This window comes from Epinephelus fuscoguttatus, linkage group LG16, assembly GCF_011397635.1.
Source record: "Epinephelus fuscoguttatus linkage group LG16, E.fuscoguttatus.final_Chr_v1".
Taxonomy (NCBI): Eukaryota; Metazoa; Chordata; class Actinopteri; order Perciformes; family Serranidae; genus Epinephelus; species Epinephelus fuscoguttatus.
In genome coordinates this window covers 12238661-12250555 of record NC_064767.1, presented here as the reverse complement: position 1 = coordinate 12250555, position 11895 = coordinate 12238661, and the positions used below count along the sequence as shown (strand labels likewise).

Genomic DNA, 11895 nt, shown 5'->3' with positions numbered 1-11895 from the left:
TATCAAGCTCTTTTTTGCTTTATCTTTTCTGCATCAAGTATCTAGTTTTTGGGCTGAGTGAATTAACAGTGCCTCAAAGATGGCGCTCATTCTCTGTTAGGTGGTGAGGCGCCGCCCCGCCGGTGCTGCAGGGTGCCTGAACCGAGCGCACCAGGCGCTGCAGTCCGGGCCGTGGTGAGGCAGAGCAGAGCGGAGCTGGGGGGCGGGGGGAGGAAGAGGAGGAGGAGGATTGGTGGATTTCAGGACTCTGTGCTCCTGCGTTGTTTTTGCTCCGAGCACTCAGCAGTCCGTCCGTCCGTCCTTCACTCCGAGCGGGACTCCTCTGCGCTTCTCCCGGCCTACAGGTGAGTGTGAGCCCGGTCCGACCCGGAGCCGGTCCGCTCCGTGCTGGTTCCTGCTGCCTGTTTCATTTCCCACCAGCCTCTGCACGGATTTGTTTCATTGTCGCCGGAGAAGCATCCATATCCACGACGGCTGTGTGTGCATGTGTGTGTGTGGCGGGGATGAGCGTCCCTTATCGCGGGATAGAGGCAGCTTGTCTCGGGTTAATTGTTTAAACCTTCAATTAAACCTGCAGAACCACCCCCGTGGCGCAGCAGCGGGTTGTGGCGCAAACGCACGCCGAGCAGCGACTCTCTTCTCCCGGCTGTGTGTCTCTGCTTTCCCCCTGCTTCTCCATCGTGTTGTTGAACTTGTGTTGGTGTGTGTTTGTGTGTGTGTGCTTTGGCTTTAGTGCGCCAGAGCTGCTGCTGGTTGTTGTTGTTGTTTTGTTGAACTCTGCAGGTCTCTGTATCCTGCAGCTCTCTGTGTTTCACAACTGATGGAGGTCTTTTTTTGTAATCTCCCTGATGGAGATGGAGGTGATGGTGTTTGGGATGGTGGTGCAGGCGTGGTCGCCTCTGCTGACCTCACCCCCAGAGCCAAAAACACTAGAATATTCCCATAATGCTCCTCTGATATTCCTACAGGGACTCTCAGTCTCTGCAGTGACCTTCTCTGTACTTTATGGTGTATTTGCTCTCTCCTGCTGTCACTGTATCACTCCTGTGATGACCTCAAACTGTATTTGTGCTGAATAATTGTACATTTATTCACATTTTGTGGAATATAGTTATATTTTTGCAGTCTTAAATGATCCCAGGATGATTCTGGACTCTTCCTGTAGTTGTAAATACAGAGATTATTGTAATTTTTGTGCAGTTTTTGGTAGTTTTATATTTTTAACTCACACACGGAGTTGTTAATAATATCCCCGCAGTGATTTTGCAGATTTTCAAACTGTTTTCAGGACACTGTAGTTGTTCTGTGACAGCAGAAACGCTGCTGCTTTGAGGCGTTTCTTTTTTTTTTTTGCGCAGACCCTGTTTCAAATCCTGTAGAGCAATTATGTAATCAGATACAGGCTGGACTGCTGCTTTCTCTCCTCCTCCCTCCCCTTCTCCATTTCTTTCCCCTCTCCTCCTTTCTTTCTGTCACCTCCTGTTGTCGTTCCACCCTGATTTTCTACCCTTCTCCTTATTCTTTCCTCATAATGTTGCCTCCTATCACCCTCTGACTTCTCCCTTCTTTCTCCTCCCCGTATCTTCTTTCTCACCTCCAGATTTTCCCTCATCATCGTTTCCTTCCTCCCCCACCCGTCCTCCTTATTTCTTTGATGCAGCAACTGGGGAGCATTTGGCAACTTGTTGACTGAAGCCTTTAAGATGGCACAGGAAGGTGTCAGGTTGTTCTCATGTTCCACGGCTCCTCCTGCTTTCACAACATACAATGAAGTTTAATCCTTTTGGGTGTAAATCAGTTTTTAGAAAGAAATCATTTGGATTGTTAAGAAGTTGAACTCCATGAAACCATCATATCAGTGTTGGATTTCATGCCCTGCCCCCACAGGGAGGTCAGAGGTCAGGATTCAGAGCTCAAGGACACTGTGGTGGAGGAGGTGAAAGTCCCAGTCTTTGTTTTATCTGTAAGATCATCTCTTTGCACTGTAAGATCTGCTCTTTGCAATATCCTTCTTCTCCTAATCTCAAAAAGCTACTTGGAAATCGTAGCTTTAAGTTTCTCCTGCAGGTTTAAACAAGTTGTCAAAGTAAAGCTGCACAATTCTGCACCAATGTGAATCCCAATTTTCACCTAATTAGTTAATGAGATTGTCATCTACTGTAAAAGGCCCAGACGCACCAAAACAACCTTGCTGTGTCACCGGACGTCGCCGTGTCATGAACCCACTGCAAAGACTAGAGCTGACGGCCAACCAACATGTAGGTTCTGTGCCTGTGTGAGAGGAAATACCTCCCCACATCAGCAGACGGTGGTAGTCTGTAATCATCAGTCAAAAAGGGAAACTGGAAGACCATCTTGATGCTAGTTAGCCCGTTAGCACATTAACAACACAATCCAGTGTTGAAAGAACAGAGCATATTTACTGCATGCCAGTGAACAAGAACACAAACCATCAAGAAGCGTATCTGCTAAAGAACTCAACGGCTAAAGAAATATAATCTTAGCTTATGTAACAAGTTTGGATTGGGCTCACTCCCTCTTCACTTTAGCTCTTTGTTTACTTTCCTCAATTCAGTTTCTGTTTATGTGTGCTGAACTGAACTGCCAATCAGAGTGATTTCATTCACCGATGGGCTCCACCACTGCTGACGCCATTTCATGCTCAAATGGCTTTAAAAAAACGATAGAGTCTGACGTGACAGGACGCACTGCACTAAATAGGGCGATGCTTACTGACGGCCGATCATCAGCTTGGTGTGTCAGGGCTTTAAAAGTTAACATGGGGTATGTCACCTTAAGTCTGCTTATACTGCTGAGGGATACCTGAGCTTTTGTGGAAATGCCAAAACTTTTTGACACTTAACTTTAAAAAAGTAGTCTGGGGCAACCTCTAGCTCACCTGATACAGTGGGCGCCACATACAGGCTGCAGCGGCCTGGGTTTGATTCTGACCTGTGGTCCTTTGCTGTGTGTCATCCCCCCTCTTTCTCCTGCCTTTCCTGTCTATCTTAGTTGTCCTATTAATTAAGACAAAAATCGTAGTTGACGATTTAATGTTGCACTTCTGTAACGTTGTCAGACTCCTGATGGACACAGCAGAACCACAGATATCATCCTTTTTTTTAATCCAACACATCCTCTTCTCTAGTAAAAACCTGGCACCTACCCTGTCCATAATGCAACTTGACTGCCTACAGTTCAGCCTGAGATTGGGGTGTGTTATGCTAGTAGCAGCTAATGTAGCCTGGAGCCTCTCGCCTGCAGCAGTGGTGAGCGGCGAGCTACACAGGAAGCATCTTTATATCCAGACTAGCACTGTACTTTTCTAAAAACAGTCTAGTTTCCATGTGACGTTCGCTGACGTCGTCAGAACGCAGACCTGCTGCTTGTGTTTATAGGCTCTTTAAATAAAATGGAGCAAAGCCAGAATTAGATGGAAAATAGAACAGGGTGCAGCAGGGTTTATGGGAAATGTGGTTTTGATTTAAAGGAACATAGAATGTGGTACGCAGCATCTTTAAAAAACATTTTCTGGACCTGTTTCCTCTGATTTTAGGTGTGGCTTCATCTGAAGCTGGGAGCTAATAATTAGGTTTATGCATCCGATCATATCCGTCGCCGTGTCAGGTTCACTCTGCAGGTTTGATGTTGATGAAGATGTTTTGCTCACAAATGATCTGCAGGGACGTTTTAAATGAATTGACTCTCCTGCAGGAAACATGCTGCCGGGTGCACTTTGGCTCAAAGTCAGACTTTTTTTTTTGTCTTTCCCTTTCACTAAGACCTCAGCGGTGGTGATGATGATGATGCAGGTTTGTCTCGGCTCGGCTCGGGTGGCGTGATGCAGAGGGAGATTTGAGCTGTAAATCATCTGCTGTGCTGCAGCGTCTCAAATAGCAGGCGGCAGAGTCCTGAGCTCTCAGCTATATCATTTTAATACCAGGCTAATATTAAACTGAACTGCTCATGTCGCATTTCATCAGCGCTCTGAACAAGAGGAGGCTGTGAAGGAATACACGGAGGACTTCAGATGAATACTGGCTGATTACATAACCAAACTCTTACAGAGACACTGGAAGATGCTGTCTGAAACCTGGACATGCACTTTAAGACTAAGTTTATGTTTCTAAAAGCTAGAAACCTGCTCTGTAACATTTTGATTTACCTGAGTATTGAGCCTCAACTGTGTCTGTAGTCAATAGCTGTAAGCTGGTAGAAACTGTCTGGTCAGATTGGTAATCTTGCCTTTTATTCTTTGATCAGTTCCTAATTGAAGTCATAATTTCACCAGTTTTAGGCTGTATTCTATTGGGATGAGGTTCTTGTACAGTTGCTTTAGTTTGGAAAATGTTTCACATTTGAGAATTTTGGCTTCTTTAGTTAAAAAAAAAACAGTTTTGTACCACAACATTGATCTCAAAATATCTGTAAATGAATTGGATGATCAGGGCTGTGTTCAGCTCTGACAAAATGAAGCAGAATGTTTATTTAAATGAAAATGGTAGTAAATTGAACACCTTGTTTTGTTATGCAGGTGCACTGCCTTTCAATGCAGTGGGGGTTCAATTTAAATCAACACAAAGGGGTGTTATTGGCATGGCAAACACACGTCTACATGAGCCTGGTCTCACTCCAAAGTCGTCAAAATCTGGTGCTTGGGCAGTGACTAGCAGAGTCAGAAATCAACAATAAAAGGCGTCCTTTAATGTCGGCATGATGCGCGGCCAGTTGCCGTTACAGTTTATTGGTGCCCGGCGGCGTCGGGAGAAACGCGGCAGGACAACCACAAAAGGCAGCAAAAGTCAGAGTGGGGCAAGTGGGAGGTGTGGTGGTTTGTGGTGGAACAACAAACACCGACTTTCACCCAGGAGAGCAGTGTTTGCTTCCTGTAAGATTCTAAAGCCAAACCCTGTTCTTTTTTCCTAAATCCAACTACGTGTTTTTGTTGTCAATTTGCAGTGTTGTACCGACGTAGTGCGTTTATTTTGGAAGAGACTGTATGTAAACAATAGATTTCCTGTGAAAACAGAAGTGTATTTTGAAAGAAGACAATGCATGTAACAGGCAGAACTTGACTTCAACAACCAACACACCCAGGGTACCTTTGTACCTTTGTATGTGGACATGGAAGGTCCATGAACAAACGTTATTTTTATGTGGCAATATTGTATCATCACACAGTGCCAAGTATTGACTTTTTAATTATATAAATATAGATTAAACTTTAGTATATATATTTTAGCAATATATTTTATCACAACATGTTCACGATAATATTGTATTGTGACATAAGTATTGTAATAAAATCATATCATGGAGCATCTGGTGGTTCCCACCCCTACTTCAATGCCTGCTGCACAATGTTACACACCATTTTAAAGACACAACTCGTTCAACCCGGAAACTGATTTGAGATTGAACGTACCCCTGAAAGTTTCCCTAGAACTCCAGCAATTGCGTCACAGCTGGACTCGGCCCTGATTGTCTCAAATTGTTGTTGAATCTGACTTAACAGTAGCCAGCTCATGCATTTAAAGTCTTTCTCTTCTTCCTCATGTAAGTTTAAGATTAAGATTTTACTTTATAATCAGAAAGAAATTCTGAAATTTGTCTTGTGTCCAGTGACGGTGACTTTTTCACATGAATACAAAACCAACATTCAACCAAACGACCAAAACTGTATCACCACTGTTACAAATCACATCAAACACCCCAAAAAGTGGATTCAGTGCAGCAGTTTATCACAGTTTGTTTTCCTGATTCTCTTTCATCCTCTCTGTGTCAGTTTCTGTGTCGCACTTAGTTTTCCTTTCTCTTTGGAGCTTGTTCGACTTCTCTTGTAAACACGTCTGTGAGTGTGTGGCTGTATTAATTAGTGCAGAACACTGTTGACAGAGTGTGTGTCTCAGTCTGGCTGTTTGCTGAACGAGGACGAGGACGGTGGTCCGGCTTGATTGTGGGGACAGGGAGGAGGAGCGGCTGCAGTCATGTGAACAGAAACACCATAAAGAACAGGAACCTTTGAAACATGTCTTTGATCCACCTCTGTGTGCAGACGGAGTCAGTGTCTTTGTAACAGATTGAAGAGAACCACCGAGCCAGAGCACATTTTGTCCAGTCATGGTGTGACAGAGGGCGATCAGAGGGATGTTTTAAGTGGTGCACCAGCTATTTGTTGACTTTGAGTCCACGGGGAAAGAGAGGAGGAGGATTTTGGAAATGTTTTTGAGTTCTGATCTTTTGTTTTGTCCGACCAACAGTCCGAAAACCAGAACTATTGCGTTTACAATCATATAACACAAAAGAAAGCAGCACATCCTCACAGTGCAGAGAAGCTAAATCTGACTTAAATCATTAACCCATTAGCAAATTTGTCGTTGGTAATTTTTCTGATGATTGATTGATTGATTGATAAAATAATTGCTGATATTTTATGCACTGTCAGAGTCCAGTCACTCTCAATCCTGAATTCGATTTGTCTGTTTGTTGCATTCTGTATTTAGATATTCTTCTTTAAAATGAAAAGTTTTCAAAAATAATCACAGAGCTTAGAGAAAAAAACTTAAAGCAGATGTTGTGAATGGTGACGTTTTAGGTTTTCACATATTGCAATGTGATTGTTTTGTGTTTAAAAAGAAAATCTAAATATCTAACTCCTAGTGTTGTTTCAGCTTTTACGTCTTTCACCTAAGTTTCTCTTAAAGGTTTACTGTGTAACATTTAGGGGGATTTAGTGGCATCTAGTGGTGAGGACTGCAGATTGCAACCAGCTGACACTTCTCAGGGTTAGAATTCCCGAAGTGTTCGTGGTTCATGAGGTTTTTACCAGGAGCCAAATTATCAGAGGTCTCTTCCTCTTCAAAACAAACGGACCAGGTGATTTAAAACGGTAAAAACACTGAAAAAGCAGTTTCATTTTTCAAATCAGTGTTTCTCCGACGATGTTCGGCGCATTGGAAACATGCCGCTACCCCAGCAACTGAATGGGTGCTCACCTGTTTTCTCTGATAGCTTAAGATCCAGATGTTCAGGAGGTTTGAACTTAGGAACAAAAGCCAAAAATGGCGTGTGTCAAAAAATACTTGACAAATTTCTACAATCAGGCTTCCACCTCACCATCTGTGTCTCCAATTTCCTATTTCCAAAATGTTCGTAAGCATGGGTCAAAGTTTCTCCCATCAAGTTCATTTTTATACATCCCACTTTCAGCCCTTGTTTTGTGCGTACGCAGTGTTTATAAATGAGACCCCAGGTGATAAAAACTGTTAATCACTGGATAAAATGTCACAGAAAAAAAAGTCAGTGCTTTTTCGACATTGCTTGTCGTGGAGAGGCTGCGAACTACAGTGGTGGACCCAAAAATGTGAACGGCCCTTTCTAGAGCCAGTGTTTGGTTTGACCATTCTGGGCTACTGTAGAAACATGGCAGTGAAACATGGCGATTTCTGTGGAAGAGGACCTGCTCCCTATATAGATATAAACAGCTCATTCTCAGGTTAAGAAAACACGACAATTTTTATTTCCAGGTGTTTATACTCGAAAGAAAACGTACTTATTATGTTATATTCCATTTCTGCCGATATACCCCCCTAAATCACGCTGGTCCCTTAAATCACCAGCTCCTGTTTGGCTTGTGACCTCTTAAAATGAAGTCATGTCCTTTTGTTGTGATCCCTCATCTCAGTTTATGGTCTCAGTGAGAGCAGATAATAAAATTTCCTTCTATTCTTTGCAGATTGTTTTTATTTGAAGGACTTTTGAGACATGAGCCAAGCAAAGTGTCTCGGCTTTTCTGTATTTTCTTCTTTTCTTTTCTTTTCTTTTATTTCTTAAATCATCATGTGACCCCTCAGATTCATCTTAAGACCCCTTGACTGGTGTGTGGTTGAAGAAAACCTGCAAAAGAAATAAACTGAGATAAGTTTGGCACAATGAGGATGCTGCAGCAGTCGATAAAATTCTTGAGATTCAGGTGAAAGATTAATCTTTCCTTATTGATTATTATGTTTTATTCAGGCTTGGAGGTTTCTGGTGTGTTCAGAGTAAAATGAAAAGTTTCAGGCAGAATCCAAAGAAAGTAGGCGTCACAGTCCCACCCACATGGTTTGATTGACAGGTGATTTGATAATGAGGGGTTAATGATGAAGACTGAATTCACAAACTGAAGATGTGGTGTTTTGTCCCTTTAAGACACAGAGCTGTGCGGCGAGTTGTATTTTCAGAAACGAGGCCAGTCGACTGTGTTTCTGTCCTTTTTCTTGTCCTGCAGTCCCTCCCTTCTTCCCTCTCACACCTGTATTTCTCCTTACCTTCATCCCTCCTTCCTTCTTTCCCTAGTCACTTCTACTGTCTCTTCCTTTCCTCACCTTACACCCCTGTCCTCCTTTTACTCTGATATTATTTCATATTTTTTTATCCCCCTGCTCTCCTTTGCTTGTCTCTTAAACTGCCTCAAACTAATCTCTTCTTTCAGCTGTTTCTCCTCCTCATGTCCTTTCATCCCTCCTTCCTCTCATATTCTGTACTTACATTTCCTTAACTCACATCATGAAGCAGCTTTTAAACGTATATTTCCCACTGCAGTCAATCAAAGCGTTGTTTGAAAATTGAATAAATAAAATGAGAAACTAAAATAATGTTGCTGAAAATGTTTCAGGGATTTTACTTAAAAAGCAGAGAGCATCATCTGCATCCCTCCTTCGTGGATTTGAAGCTTAAACTTTAAGCTGAAAGAGTTCGGATGAAAGGAGGAGGAGAAAACTTCATCTTGAGGCCCCGAGGATGAGGAGGGAGGTGAGGGAGGGAGTGATGGATGAAGGGAGGGGAGGAAGGAGGGAGGGGGACGTGTGTGGGAGAGGAGAGGAAAGCCAGGCGGGAGCTGGTCCAGCGGGAGGAGGAGAAGGGAAAGGAGGGGGTAGTGGAAGTGTGGGAGCTGAAAGAGAGAAAACAGAAGGAGGTGGGAGGAGGGATACGAGGAGAGCTGAAACAAAACCAGGTGCCAAAATTAGCATCGCTGAAGAAGGGGAGAAAAGAGGATGATGGGAGGTTTGTATCGGAGGAGGTGCGATCATGTAGTTGTGATAAAGGGATGAAGGATGAGAGAAGGGGTGGTAGAGGAGGTCCAGGAGATGAAGGTGAAGAGAAAAATGAGGACATGAGTTAACATACCAGCTGAGAAATATTCCCAGGAAGGAGGTAAGAGGAGAGAGAGGGAGGAATGTTCTGGAAAGTGTCCAACAGATAGGAAGTGGAACAGTGCGACAGAGAGGAGGGTACGAAGGAGCGAGAGAAGAGGAGGAGGAGGAGGAGGAGGAGATTTTTTCCCAGTGGCAGAGCTTCAGCCAAATATAGAGACGTCTGATGGAAACGACCACCTTCAGCAAAACACTGCAGATTTTATTAACTGCAATCAATCAGAGTCCAGATTGACGGCTCATACAGGTATACCGAGGTAGAGCGGGTTGTCCACCTATCGAAAGATCAGCGGTTCGATCCCCGGCTCCTCCAGGCTACATGTCGAAGTATCCTTGAGCAAGATACTGAACCCCAAATTGCTCCCGATGGCTGTTCCATCCGTGTGTGAGTGTTAAAACTGAGTAGTAGGTGGCACCTTGTATGGTAGCCTCTGCCACCAGTGTATGAATGTGTGTGTGAATGGATGGATGTGACTCGTAGTGTAAAAAGTGCTTTGAGTGGTCACTAAATGACTAGAAAGGCACTATACAAATGCAGGTCCATTCATCATACTCCCTTTCCACCAACATAGAACTGTTCCCACACCTGCTTTTGAAAGGTTCGGAGCATTTTAACCAAAAATAAATTGGTTCAGAACCCATTAAGTTGGTTCCCAGCTGGAACCAAAGCATCGCAAACGTTCCATGACCTGAGCTGCGAACTGTGGCGACATCAATGAGCGTGTCATATTCTTCAGGTTGGAAAGAGGAAAATGAGAAGTCAAGTAAAATCATTAGAAAATAGCGTGCAGTGGTCTCATTAGTAGCTGGTCCATGCAGGTTGTTCGGGTAAAGACAAGTATCTGTAGCAACAAGTTTCCAAGAACCCTGAACGCAACCATTTAAAGAACCAGAGCTTATTTGGTGGAAAAACTGGATTGTTCTGCAGCTTTTGACCGCATCATTAAGTCCTCATCAGCAGACCAAGTTTCTCCGTTGTTTTAGGTGATCAAACCTTTCTTTATTCTAAATGTGTTCAGTTGGGGGTGTAATGATACATTAATCTGATATATGGATTAAATGATCAGCGGTCCAATATCAACCACGCAAAGTGAAAACACTGATGCATATCATCATCTTTAAGATACACCTTTATTGTGAAATTCTCATAGGAAGTCTGTGTCACCATTTCCGTCCAAGCACACCTCCTTCCTAAACAATCAGTGCTAGCTGAGGACAGAGAGGATACTGAGTGATATTGTCTTATATCGATGGCAGACCCCAGAATCAAATTAAAATCGTATTGTGGCAGATTTTGTTATATCAGCAAATATCGTATCGTCTTTATAAAGACTGTGTATTGACATAATGAGGTCTGAACGAGGCGTACGCCACTTCCTACGCAAAAGTTGTGATCTATAAAAACAGACTTGATGGGAGAAACTTTGACCCATGCTTATGAACATTATGTTAACGGGACATTGGTGACGCAGATGGTGAGGTGGAAGCCTGGTTGTAGAAATTTTCGTATACTTTTTGGCGCATGACCTTTTTGGCTTTTGTCTGTACTTACATTTTTAGTATGGATCCGACGCAGTGTTTTATAAATGAGACCCCTGGTGTTTAGGACTTGTTGTCCATGGTTGCTTAAAAGCAAAGCTGTTACTTTGAAGCTTTTGTGCAAAGCAATCTTCAAAGCTTTCACAGTAAAGTATTAGCATTTATACAAAGCTTTAATATCAACGTGGAGGGAAGATTCAGAGCCTTTTTACACCTGAAGGTCTCAACTACGATTCTTGTTTTTGAGCTGGTTAGTTTTAGTTTCACGCCGCAATGATGTGAACGCACTAAACTCGATGATGTACCTACATTCTGTTGTCTTTGTCTGTGTGAGCTGCAGCTGCCGGTACCTGACGTTGATTGGTTAGACGCTTCTCCTGTCCTCTTATATCTTCACTCACATCCTCTTGCAAATTAATTTCAGTTTTCTCCAGCTGACAATTTATAAAATTGTTGGACCAAATATAGAGCCCCGTTCCCCCTGCACCAAAAACCCACAAACATCTGGCTTTTGAATTAACGGGAAGGGCTACCATGTTTCATTATGTTGCGTTGTTTTCCCCTTTTCGGTTCTGACGACAGCCTGCCAGAACTTCCTGTAATTTGTAAGTCTTAACCATCCAAAGAAATGGTTTCACACTAGAAACGAACTGAGCCAGGTTCACTTTGATCTTGACTGAAACCTGCTCCTGAGGTTGGGCTGTTTGGTCTGCACCGTGGGTCAGGGAAGTTTCACTCTAAAATTTTGGTTTGGGTCAAAGTGAGATGTCTGAAAGTCAGGAACAAATGAAAAAGGTGTGAAAGGGCCCTCTGAGAATCTTAACATCAGTGTGATGAAGTATCCTAACCTGTATTAAAGTAAGTGGATTAGCCAGAAACAGACGCTCCCATTTGGGCATTTTATCTGTTCATCTATTAATAGTTTCTCAAGTGTGAAAAGTCAACTCACAGCAAGAATCCCTTTTAATCGCTTACTCTTTATTACATGAAGCATGAACTGCAGAATGAACTAGAGAAATTCAGAGTACACACACACACACTTAGATATCAGTGAAGCATGGCATGTTTGAACTGTCTATTTGTGATTCTGCTTCTTGTCATTCTTGCATGTGTGTGTTTACATAGCTGGGTTACGTCGGGGTGAACAGGTTTACCCTCAGCA

The 11895-nt window shown here is 43.1% G+C and overlaps 1 protein-coding gene across 1 annotated transcript in view; it reads left to right on the top strand.

Annotated features, from left to right (window-relative positions):
• Nucleotides 1–208: 208 nt before the first annotated feature.
• Nucleotides 209–11895, top strand: part of LOC125904062 (spectrin beta chain, non-erythrocytic 1) — a 166887-nt gene continuing 155200 nt past the window's right edge. Inside the window, exon 1 of the mRNA XM_049601303.1 lies at nt 209–344. The gene's annotated coding sequence lies outside the window, so the exon portion shown is untranslated. The remainder of the gene's footprint in view (nt 345–11895) is intronic.